The following is a 13,276-nucleotide window of genomic DNA, read 5'->3' as shown; positions in this document are numbered from 1 at the left end:
TAACAAGGGAAGGTGTAGAGTCCTGCATCTGGGCAGGAACAATCCCAAGTTCCAGTATAGGTTGGGGCATGACCTATTAGAGAGCAGTGTAGGGGAAAGGGACCTGGGGGTCCTGGTGGACAACAGGATGACCATGAGCCAGCACTGTGCCCTTGTGGCCAGGAAGGCCAATGGCATCCTTGGGTGTATTACAAGGGGGGTGGTCAGTAGATCGAGAGAGGTCCTCCTTCCCCTCTACTCCGCCCTGGTGAGACCCCATCTGGAATATTGTGTCCAGTTCTGGGCCCCTCAGTTCAAGAAGGACAGGGAACTGCTGGAGAGGGTCCAGCGTAGGGCAACAAAGATGATTAAGGGAGTGGAGCACCTCCCTTATGAAGAAAGGCTGAGGGAGCTGGGGCTCTTTAGTTTGGAGAAGAGGAGACTGAGGGGTGACCTTATTAATGTTTATAAATATATAAAGGGTGAGTGCCACGAGGATGGAGTCAGGCTCTTCTCAGTGGCAAACAATGACAGGACAAGGGGCAATGGGATCAAGCTGGAACACAAGAGCTTCCACTTAAATTTGAGAAAGAACTTCTTCTCAGGGAGGGTAACAGAGCACTGGAACAGGCTGCCCAAGTAGGTTGTGGAGTCTCCTTCCCTGGAGACATTCAGAGCCCGCCTGGACACATTCCTGTGCAACCTCACCTAGGCGTTCCTGCTCCAGCAGGGGGATTGGACTAGATGATCTTTTGAGGTCCCTTCCAATCCCAAACATACTGTGATACTGTGATCTCTCCAGCCCCACGGAGAGATCATTGTTTCTCCATGAAAGTGGCACTTCTACCTCCAAAAGGATGGAATCAAGCAAACAAACAAAACTTCAGCTACAGATCTTTAGCAAAACTTCAGTTACAGGAAGAGGTGCTAAAACTGAAGACTTAACCTCCCCTAACTGCTTAGGTGTGCCACATTTTTAATTTGATTAGCATAAAACCCCATCCTCATCCATATGGAGAAAACCTACCACCTTGGATAATGAACATCTCAGGCCTCTACAGTACAGTGACCTACTGTGGATTTGCATAATAAGAAGTCTCATGGTTAAACTTGAGGTACATTCACTGAACACCAACATTAATCACCTCTGCACAACAAACACCATCTCTTATTAAAAAAAAAAAAAAGTTTAAATAATAATTTTAAAAATTTACCTGATAGAGCACTCACCAAATAAATCACTGTTAGACTAGGCAAAGTGGAGTCTCCGTTCCTCTGCTCTGTTGAATCTCTGGCATTCTGCAGAAAGGAGGATAGAAATTATGGAATTAGAGAAAGGATAAAAGGGAGCACAACTCTTCAACTCAGCGGGAGGCCACCTTCACCCCAGTTTCTATCCCCTAAGCCACGCTCGCTGCGCTGCCTGCCCATCCTGCCTTAAAAAGTAGCTGAATAAAACATAGCATGGGCTGAATCTGGTTCAGACAGGCTAAAAGGTCAGATTTTGAATAGGAATTAGACACTAATGTGATTCCAAAAATCCCATTAAGAGTCTTACCACTTTTGTGAGTGCCTACCTATGTATCTTTAAAAATCTAGATCAGACGGTTTGTCTATGGTTGCAGTGTAACTCTGTGGCAAAACAAGGAAATGCTGTTGGGTTCCCAAGGTCTAAACCCCAAAAGCTTCAGGGCATGCTCCTTCTGGAAATTGTTAGTGCTGATTTCAATTATCTTTAATGCCTGGAAACCTCTATCCAACTGAACCCTCACTTTCCTAGTGAGCAACATAAGGACACATCTCTAGCCATTAAATCAGAGCCATGGGTCACTTTCTGAGATCTGTCTGGTATCTGCATCTGATCCAGGTATTTTCACAAGGTCACCAAGAATGATAAATATACAAATGAAAATATTTTCTCTTCTATCACTTGACAAAAAGCAGCTATTTAGATACAATTGTGGTTCAGCTTTTTCTAGCAAAAATTATTAACCTGTCTTGAAGCCTAAAAAACATAGGATTCTTGATTTAATGAGGGAAAGAACTCATTTCCTTTGCTAAATTTGTAACCCTTCTCAGATTCAGAACATTGACTGGAACATCAAGCAAGAACTGAACACGGATACCTTTTTTATTATTATTTTTATTTCTCTAAGCCATTGTTTTACTTTTGTCTGTTCCAGAGAATCCCAAGATTAATTTACCTCTCAGCTATTTTTGTGCTATGGCCTCAGCCAAAGGTGCCAGCGAAGAATCCACAGAAACCAAACATCAAATGTTCTTGCTCTGAACTTTCAAGAAGCTATTGAATGAAAGGCTGGATTTTTTGATTTTTTAATATCACCACAAGGACTGTTTATATACTTGGAGTGGAAACAGTGCACATTCAGCTGCAATTGATTTCCTGTATGGCAAAATACCTCAGGCATTCAGCTGGCTGGGAACACGGCAGAGGCCTCTCACCATCACCAGTTTTCTGAGACCAAGAAGCTCTGCCCCATGCTTGTTCTTATGCCAAAATAAACAGAGTCCCTGCTGAGCATCCAAGTTAATTTGGTCTAGGGGAACCAATCATAAACAGGCCTGATTTTGTATTTCAAAAATCCATTTTAAAAATATTGGTCTACTTTCAACTTCAACACAATCAATTCAATCTTACTAATGTGGCACAGTGTTCATCTACAGATGATTTCTAAACGCAAAAACTACTCCATCCAAGAGACGGCTTTTTTTAAAAAAAAGTGAAACATGAATACATTTTCCCTCATCCACTTGCTACATTTACAGCAGTAAATCAACACTACAAGGCAATTTCACAGATTAAATGAGTATTTTCCCCCTTTTGTTATCACTGAGTGACAATTATAATAACAATTTTATTTACTACATTTTTCCTGTTTATAACTGAATACATAGAATTGTCTCCATAAACGTCTCTATTAATCTGAAAAAGGAACTATGTGAGGAGTCTAACCAGGCTCCTGTGATTAGACTGTAATAGCTGTAATATTCAAATGTCCAACCACCTGACTGTACCTCAGAATGTAAATTAAACTAAATGAAAATACAGAGTGAGCTGTAATTGCCATCCTACTTTCCATTTAGTCCATGCAAGTTTCCTCAGTCTCAAATCCTCCAGAGGCAAAGAACTCCATTTCAAGTGCTAGAGAAAGTAATTTATTTAAGAATCCTAGAAAAAGCCAGGCTGGCAACACAACCACAACCATTTAAATATACACACATACCTGTGTATATATGTGTGTGTATGTATGTTTGTATAAATAACGTGTTTGCATGTATAAATAAATGAAAAAAATCAGGAAACCAGACAATTCTGAAGAAGCCTAAACTTTTCATAGCGTTCCTTTGTTTGATAGAGGTTTCATCAATAACAGCTTCTTAGTCCCAGAGTAAATTATTGGCCTAAAGCAAACACTCTCTAACTCCCAGAGCACCCAACAGCCTTTCAAAGCCTTTGGACTGATGACTTCAGACAGGGTCCTACAGTCACATCCAAGTCAACTAAAGCACAAGCTATTGGATGCAGCAGAGTTGTTTTATCAAACTCCTTTAACTTTTTCAAGAAATTTTTCTACAGATCTTGGTATTATCATAATATATAACAGAAGAAACGGTAAGGAAAATGAATTTTTCAACCCATGAATTTTTTTACCAACTTGGCTGAATAAATGGTTTATTTCTCAACCATCAATGTAAGCGTATTGCACGCTTTTGCACTAGAAACACTATCACAAAGAAAAATACTTGCTTGACCACTTAAAGAAATCAATTAACCAATATACTATCATTTGTCCCACAACTTCATGCAAACTTTTAAAAGATGAAATATGTTTTAAAATAGCATTACAAATACATCACAATATATCACTAGAAATATATTATAATTATTAATTAAAAAGCTTTGCATTCTTAATCACTTTTAGAAAATATATAGGATTAAAGCATAAGGCAAGTAGCAGTTTAAGAAGCAAAAACCCTAAAACCACCTACATTCAGACATTCATGTTGACTTCAACCATAATGACTGATTGTCCTATGAAAAACATTCCAGCACCTGAAAATTTCACTGTAAAGTTAAATGAGAAGCCCAGAAACTTGGAAACTACCTTTCAAAACTCAGTAAAATCACGGTTCTCTTTCTGGGCATATTCTGCATGGTAAGCAACCAAAATAAGTTTCAGTAAGAGGATGCATGCTTTATGCTATTCTCTTGGGAGCCTTTGAGACCATCTTCACCTCAGTTTTCCTAAAAGGTGTAAGTGTCACACAACCCTCCTGTGCTGCACACTAACAGTCTACAGTTAAGATGCTCAACTGAAAGGTGAACATGATAACTTTTCTCCAATAAACTTTTCTCCAATAAACCACATGCTCGAGTTTTGAAATCTCTGCTTTTTAAGAATTTCCCTACCTTGTTTCTGCTAGGGGAAAAGACAAAATTAAGCCAAAGCCACCCAACTACACATAATTGTGTTTCACAAACTTACAAATTAATTCCATTCACTGTCATCCCTGTTCTTATCTGGTCCCCAATGATACTAAATCACATCTCACATCCAGACAACTCCATCCTTACAATTTGGATCATATTGTGTATTCAACATAATAAAGTGGTGTCAACATATACTGTAATACTTTAAGACAAACACTCTTGCCAAACAATTCCACATACTGATCCTCTAAGGAAAGCTGAGAATAAAATTCTCATTAGAAGTTCACATGTTAGACGGAAAACCACTGTGGCGGTTTAATCACCAGTGATGAGGGCTGAAGTAAGAATTTAGTTGATATGATTGCTATTGAGTTATGTGCCAGTATTTAAAGCCCAACCTTTCTGGCCAAAGAAAGCAGTTCACCTATTACAGCATCAAGGGAAGGCCACACATTGTCACACCTCATTGCATGAAATAACTGATAGACAGAAGATGTGCTGTGTCCCAAGGAAGCAGATTTATTCCACATGCAATCAGCCAAGCACTTTCCAGACATATTAAGCTAATTTCACGGGCTAAATACAGGTGGCACTCCTAGAGTTTCCTTCACTCTACCCATTCACAAGAGTGAACACCACAAAGGTTGAGTTGCATAAGAAGGTTGACAGCCAAGAGTGAATCTTTGCCAGAACTCCTCCAGACCATCCCTGGTATAACCTCAGACTGTCCCCAGGAAATAATTCAGTGTTGGGCAAGTATGGGCATGGACAAGTAACTCCGACCCAGGTACCAGAGCTAATCACCTGATGATATGACTCAACATTTATAACAAACAAATAAGAAAAACCAACCCAGTAGATTTTTCTGAAACCATCACTGATCCTCTATTAAAAACAAAATAACTCTTCATGCAGCACAGACATTGATTTAAAGAAGAGAAAAAACAACAAACAAAAAAACCAGCCAACCAACCAAACAAAAAAAACCCACCATATAGTGGGCAGAGTCTTCATCACTACAAGACAGTAACAATGAAAATGTATTCAGATGCCCCTGGCACCCACACCCCTCTGGAAGCTTGAATGAAGCATGTTGCACACAGCCAGGGTTGGCAGATGAATCAGTCAGGAAGCACTGTCCCCTAGAGATGACAGACACTAGAAAGCAACAGTTCCACTGTGACAAAGGCTGATGACCAGCTTTTCTTGTGAAGACTGCAAACCAAACAGTTGTGGTTTTGTTTTTCTAGAATTCTTCCCTGAAAAGCAGAGGTAGCTCCTATCCTATCCAAACAGCACACAGTGATGTGTGGAAGAAATCCCTCCTCCTCCAGACCCCACCTGTGCATATCATAGGTCCCATCAAATCAAAGCTTCACCAATGGAGGGCAGGAAAACAAGCCTATTCTGCTTTGCTTTGACCTTGTGGGAATCTGAGCCAGAGCCTACGCTGTGTTTTGGATGAACAAATCGCTTTGGAGGGGCCTGAGGGATGCAAGAGCCAAATATGTTGGGTCCATTTGACAACAAGGCAAATGGCAGGACCCTCTGATGCAGAGTTGCAGGAAAAACCTCTTCACTGTGGTTTCCTTTACATCTGTACTGTGCATGTGAACGGCAGGATGGCTTAGCTGTGAGACTGAAGAACTCAGGCGACATTGTTGGCATGTACAGCCATAATCGAGGAAGCATGCCTGTGTCAGTATCAGGCCACACTACCAGAATAGAGTGACATTGCAGATCCAGTGATCAAGTACAAGCTGCAGTAATAGAGACCACCAGGCTGAGTGACCATGGAGGAAATGGGCTCTAAACTCTGCTCAGCGCAGTTCATGCCTTGGCAAACCACTCTGCCAACACTAAAAGAAAGATGGGGCTTTCTTGATGCTCTATTCTGCACCTCCCCACTGGCAGACTTCATGAAAGATGAAAATGATTCCTAAAGGAAGGGTATGCAGAAAGCCTGGTCCTTTTCAACTGAAAAATTTGCCTAGCATGGACTCTCCTAGCACACAGACATCTCCGATACCAGTTTAGGAACAATGTCATCTAAAGCAATGGAGGAACAGAAGCATACCAAGATACTGCACTATAAATCAGAAACAAACTTCAGAGGTTAAATTGTTATCAATACCCTCGGGAATTGCTTACTATTGTTCACTTAACAAATCACAAAATTCTACAGTGGCTTATCAAAAAGCCTATGCTGTGCTTGATACTTGGTGCTGCAGGCAAATGTTCAGAAAAGAAGTTACTGGCTTTTCCCTGGAAATCTGGGAAAAGCTCATAACGTCTAAAACTCAGGAGAAGGAGATACTGGAGACTATATGCTCCTACCACAAAGACTTCACAGCATAACCAACCTGATAAAGTAAGGATTGTAAAAGGCTACATCCAGTGAGGAGTGTGGCAAATTAGCCTGCCTGCCTGCAGTAACCTCCTCAGGCAGCTGGAGCACAAAATGACCAAGACAGACCAAACCAAAGATTCATGACTTCAGACTCATCTAGCATGAGAGAAACTGACAATTACCAGAGAAGACTGACCGAAAAAAGAGACCATCAGCATACAAAGTTTCTAGTGCATGAGGGAAGGCAAGCTGTCTCTCCAAATTCAATCATGATTCATTGCTAAATACATCTTTGCCTACCATTCACATAAGCTAAGACTGCTGATTCTCCAGAGAAATTATTGTTTCTGCAACAGGGTGAAGTCTATGATGACATCACTCAGACACTATGGTATGACAGCTCACTGAGCAATCACACAAGGTACATTATCAGGATAATGAGAAGGAATTGGAAAGTAAATAATGACAAAGCTTCACAAACACTGCAGTGTGAAGCATGATAATCTTGGCAGCACCAAACACGCTTGCAAGCAAAAATGATGTTTCTGCTGATATTGACTTGGTTGAAGTTTAAACAACAAGTGGAAAGCTTCGTGCATACTGAAGTGATAAAGAGCTTATAGACTTGCATAGTAAGTAGCTCTTCATTTCACCCACTTATTTTCAAAATTCTTTACAAAGAAGGAACTATAATTTTTCCTTCATGTCAGGTACCAAAGACACAAAGCATGTTGTTACTTTAGATTGCTGTACCACAGATTACTAGCAGCAGCAGCAAGCAAGTAGTTCTGCCACTGTATTTTTGAAATGCATCGGGACTTCAGCTATGAACCTGGACTCACTGGGACAGACAAGTTGATACTAGTATGTAGAAATCACAACAAAGCTGCAGCAGACACTATATCTAATCTCAGTGGACACGCAAAGGGGTGGTAAATACTTTAAATAATAAGAGTTTACAGGAGGTTAGGGAGGAAATCTTGCCGGTGTTTACAGATAACTCCACCTACCACAAGCAGAAGCATGGGAGAAAGTACAAGCTCTACAGACTACGCACTAAATCTAGGAGATAGGGACTACTAGTACTCATGTGGGCTGATTAAAGGCAGAAACTGACCTTGAAGCCCACACCCAGATGACAATGCTGAAATATGTCAACCATGACCAGGAAAGGAAGCTGGCTGTTAGGCTGTCCCTGACAGTGCTCCTTAGGGCAATCCAAAGAGCTTTCTCTTTCCTGAGTTAGGTATCAAGGTTTTAGCTACAAGAGCTCTGAGTAAGCAAATGGACAAGTGATTCAACCACTGCTCCTGTGACACCCTTTTTACCTCTGCTCACTACTTCCAGTGAGAGCACACACGCATCCTATCAGCAGAAAACAGGAGTTGCATGATACTAATGCCTGGGGTGTGATCCTGAAATGTCTGAATGGATATAGTTCAATGTTAACATCCATTAAGTTAGGTTTGAAAACTTCTGGGCAGGGCTCACATGCAAGTTTCTACGGATCACATGCTGAAAGGAGGAGGCTTGGCACTACTCATACTCTGAAACTCAATGACAGAGCAGGCAAGCAAGACTTAAAGGATTCAAAGGTAATTAGCACTGCTTAGAGTCACATGTTTGCATGGGAAACAGCTGCCAGCCCAAGATATACCAGCTCACTACACTTAAAAAACACAGACGCAACTTCCACTAGCATAGCCACCCATGGTCACATAAAGGACTAGGAAACAGGCCTAGTGGAGCTCATGCTCTGGAAGGAGGGCAGGAAGAAAACAAGTCATATGCATCAAGTTTCTCTTCTAGATAAATTTTTAAACCATCACCTTTCTTTGTATTTCAACAGCAATGCTCTGCATGATGATTAGTGAGAACACAGGCAGTGACCACCTCCATATTCAGGTCCTTCAGACGGCATCCCAGTCAGCAGCTGATGAGTTTTAAGCAGCTTGTAACTTTACTTGGATAGCTGCTTCTTTCAGGCCTCCTAGATAAGCATCAGTAGATTTTCCCTCCGTTTCCTTCCCCAGTCCACCTTGACTAGGCCCCCCTTTCTTTTCCTGCACTTGTAATCAAATTTGCAGTTAAATCTATTTTAGGCCAAGTTCATGTAAACTCAACTTGGTGAATCAGACTAGACAGACCTAGTTAATACAACCACCATAAAATTATTTATATCCTTAAAATTACTTCAAAAACTTAACACTATGAGACAGTTTTTCAGACACACACTCCTTTGCAAATTGAATTAACATGAACAGGCTTCGCCAAAATGTTGTTATTATTTAACAAGGTGCTGTTCATCTAATATATGCTTAACCACACACGTAAAGGCTCCCATACTTCCAATCATAGCTGCTGCCCCTGTACTGGTGGTGTGCCTAAAGAATGACTTTACCTCTTCACTTGCTTTGCTTGTGTACCCCTCCAGTTTTGTGGTTCCACCCACTCGCTCTGATGTGTGATGGTTTTCTAAAGCCCCAGGTCCTGGAGTCATGACATCTCCTGGGAATCTCAGCTCTTCTTTCAAAAAAGACGTTTCTGTGCATTCCAGTTACAAGAAAAGAACTGGAAAATACCACTGTAATTCGCTTATAAACCAAAAGGAACTGAAAAATATTACAAGATTAATGGTTAATAAACCAAACACATTTGGTTAGTTTGAGCCATGATTGGGATGGGGAAGACACTGTTTGGGACTGGTGATGCTGCACAACACTCAAGGTGGTTTTGGTTCATCTCCCAGAATGAGAGGCTTAATCTCCTATTTAATGAGCAGCTAGTAGAAATGCTTTGAAAAGCACCTTTAAAAAAAGGGGGGGAGGAAACTACAGGTTCCATGTCCTCTGCATTCTCAGTTTACAAAAATAATGCTTTTTTCCTATTTTTTTCTGCCAGTCCTACAAATTAAAACTCTTTCTGCGCAACCACAATAACTAACAGTTCAGCAATACCTCTGCAAGTCCTGCCACTTCAGGCCTTGCTGAGGGCTGCAATAATTCCTTTTTCCCCTCTTTCTCACACTAGAAAAGGAAAATGCTGTTTAGTATAAGCAGTGTAAGGCATCTTCATTGTCCCCACAAGCAAAAATTACAGCTCCTTGTAAAAGGATCACCATATATAACCACAACTACTCCAAATGTCTTCAGTAGATATTTCATTACTAATTCACATTTTTCATACGCCATTAACACAGCAATCATCCTTCTCAACGCATGACTGAATACAAAAGGGAATACACATCAGATTAATTCCTTTGTCCTAATTTATAACTGCCACAACTTCATAGATGTCTCATCCAAGAAACACTTCTAATCAGAGTCTTGCAAATGGCTCCCTTTATCTTCAGATTAGATGTTTCAATTATTTTCTGACCCAGCAGACCTGGGGTACACAACAGGGCCATGCTAAGCATCATCTCCAGCTGCCACCCAACAACGTGGTGCCTCTTCTCAACTCCGTGCTCCAAAGGCCAAGAACTGCAGCTCTGGCTTGGCTGGGGAGAGACTTAGTGGTGCCCAGCAATTGCTGGAATTGCAGCCAAGCATGAGGGAAACAAACAGAAGTCAACAGCTGAATGAGTCTTTAGCATACTTTAATAAGTGTGCTAAATGTCTGTTAGAAGATTGATATTTGGGACCTCCTTCAAAACAAAACAAACAAACAAAAAAGAGAGACAAAACAAAAAAAAAGAGTCCATTCTGAGTTCACATATTTCGTAATATCCATCTCTTGGAATTGTTTGGTTTGAGGTTAGTCACTATTAAACGCAAAGGGGGCATCTAAAATACAAAACCAATTTGACTACATATCTGTTTTTTCTTCTTTTTTGGAAAATCATAAGCAAAACAACAAGAAGAAAAACAACACATTAATGTCTAGCATTAGAATTATAACATCCCTTTGCAGGGATGCACTCAGTCGTATGGCCACAGGTCAACACTGTTTACCTAGGTCTGGAAAGAAAAAGCCAGCACTGCCATAAATGAACACATTTAAAACTGAGCCTTTTATCAGGGTGCTTTGTATCACTTCCAGTTTGCCAACTGAGAACACAGAGGAGAACTAGAGAGTCAAAGTTTAATAGCTAAGCATCTGCACAGACCTGAGAACAATACCAATATTCATTAAGAGTCCGATCTCAAACTGCCATCCCATATTTTCAAGACAAGTGCCCTATTAATACACTTTCTAACCTTAGCATAACTCTTATGTTTTCATCTCAAAGCACCCACACATACATTGGTAAAGAGTTCCCAAAATTATGACAACTACGTGCCACACACAAAAATAAAAATAAATCTCAAGGAAGCTATATATTGTGCCTCGCCAACCACAGTGAATTACAGAGCCAGGAGTTGCTACCGCCAGATTTAGCTTTGTCCAAGCTAACAGGATTCCTTTATAAATTTAGCTAGAGGCACAAGCAACAAACGCTTGTGGAAATTTGAACCACAGCTCTCCAGCAGCAAAGACTGTTCCCTCCAAGAATGAAACAGTAGCAAAAGAAGACTATTAGTAGGCTCTTATTACAAAGCTTTCAAAACACCTATAAGTCATCAGGTTCTCTAGGCAGCATTATTAAATGTTGAAGTACCAGCAAACATTAAAAGAAAAATGCAAGGCCACAGCTGTTTCTGAGCCTGCCAATTAACAATTAAAAGGGGAAAAAGCCAGCTACAGAGAGACTGTACTGAAAGCCAGATGAATGTACAGCTACGTTTGTTTTCGGGTCCTTTTCCCTCATTCTGGGAGCACTGTGGCTTGTGAAGAATGAGGGAAATTAGTGCCTCAGATCCATCAGCCCGAACCAAAGGACAAGCTCTGAAGGCTTCTCGTTCAACAAGAGGGACAAGGACCGGGACACAAAACCTGCAAAGCAGGGAAAGGGCAAGGGCAGGAGATGGGGAAAGCCATCCAGGGTCTCACCGGCCGGCAGGACACTGCTCTGCTCGGATTGTTTCTCCTGCGTCTTCCCTCCCTAGAATAAACGTTCCTGCTACTTCACGAAAAGATCAGTCCTACTTTTTAACCCTCTTTAGGCCACGTTTATCACAAACCGATTAACATTACCTTAAACCCCCAAAAATTGAGGGTTTTTTTTGGAGCACAGTTTTCCAGAAGATACACGTTTGCTAAAGTATCCGCACAAAACCTAAAACGCCGCGCAATTTTATCATACGTTAAAAGAAACACTTCCTCCCGCCCCAAAAGGACTCGGTGAAGTCCTCAGACCCCAGCTAAGCCCGGCGCGCATCAGGCGCGGAGCAGCCCCGGCATGCACAGGCTACCCCTTTGCTCCGGCCGAGCGGCCAAACACAAAGCCCTTCGGTGGGCAAACCGAAGGGCTGCCAGTGACTGCCGCAGCCTCGAGGGAAGCCCCGCGTACGGTGTCGGCTACCGCCGGTTGCCAGGAGCAGTGAGCGGAGCGGGGGGCGGCGGGGCTCGCACAAAGGCTGCGGACACAAAATGCCCGCTCCCCTGCAGACCCCCAGGGGCCGGCAGCTGGAGCCGCGGCGCCTTGCACGGGTGGTTTCGGGCGGTTGTAGGGTACCGGGTGCCTCATCGACCACCTCCCGGCCCCGGGCCGATCCAGGAGCTGTCGCCCCCTCCCCAGCTCGCCCCACGCGAACAAAGCCCCCGCACTCACCGGCGACGGCAGCAGGCTCTCGCCGTCGCCTGCCCTCGTCCTCCCGCTCCTCCTCCCGTTTAAGATCCAGGCGCAGGGGCGCGGGAGGTTCTTCCACCGTAACTCATTCAGCGGCGGCGCCGGGTATCCCCCTCCCAGCGCCCACGGCCGCGCCCCGGCTCCCTCCGTGCGCTAGGGCTCCGGGCAGCGGCTCGATCGCCAAACTTCCTCCTCCCGTCCGGACAGGGGAGTCCGTAAAACTCCCAACTCCCCTCCTCCATTCAACTCCCGCAGCCGAGCCGCTGCCTCAGCCCCTCCCCAGGGAGGCCCGGCCCGGCCCCGGGCTGCAGCTGACTCCGCTCCCCTTTTCCTCCTCCTCCTCCTGTCCCGGAGGCTGGGAAAGGGAGGAAGACAGATTAACCACTCGGACTTGTCTCTGGAGCCGAGCCAAAGAGAGCAGTCGGATTACAGCCCCGGGAAGAAGGAGGGAGGAAAAGGAAAGAAATGGGGCCAAAAAAAAAAAATTAAAAAAATTTTTAAAATCCCCTCTTGTTTTCCACGCAGGGATCAATCCCGCTGCTCTCAGGGCACCACCGCCCCGCCCGGCCGGGAGCCCCATCCGTGCGTCCCCGAGCTCCCAGCCGGCTCCTCTCCACCACCACGGGTATTAAATTCTGCAAATGAGTCTGAATTGCCAAAATGCGAAGGGGGCAGGTCCACTCTGAAATACGGTCCCTAAAAAGCAAGTGCAAAGAGGTTTTATAGACTACACCTGCCTCTTGGCAGTCTGCCCGGCCATCTTCTTTGAAAAGGTGAGCTTAAAGTTGGTTTTTTTTTTTTTTTTTAATGTCGTGCGAGATAC

At 43.1% G+C, this 13,276-nt stretch overlaps 1 protein-coding gene across 3 annotated transcripts in view; it reads right to left on the bottom strand.

Annotated features, from left to right (window-relative positions):
- Positions 1–12,788, bottom strand: part of PLEKHG1 (pleckstrin homology and RhoGEF domain containing G1) — a 133,271-nt gene extending 120,483 nt beyond the window's left edge. For 2 of the 3 annotated variants that reach the window (XM_065834229.2, XM_065834232.2), the window contains exons 1-2: positions 12,436–12,788; positions 1,210–1,278 (exon numbers count right to left, since the gene is read on the bottom strand). The gene's annotated coding sequence lies outside the window, so the exon portion shown is untranslated. Of the gene's footprint in view, positions 1–1,193; positions 1,279–12,435 lie in introns of all 3 variants that reach the window. The other variant, XM_071806419.1, reaches the window with a different exon arrangement.
- Between the last annotated feature and the right edge of the window lie 488 nt (positions 12,789–13,276).

This window comes from Patagioenas fasciata, chromosome 3 (genome assembly GCF_037038585.1).
Source record: "Patagioenas fasciata isolate bPatFas1 chromosome 3, bPatFas1.hap1, whole genome shotgun sequence".
Classification (NCBI taxonomy): Eukaryota; Metazoa; Chordata; class Aves; order Columbiformes; family Columbidae; genus Patagioenas; species Patagioenas fasciata.
Note: the sequence above shows the minus strand (reverse complement) of the source record. Positions and strands in the feature narration are given on the sequence as shown.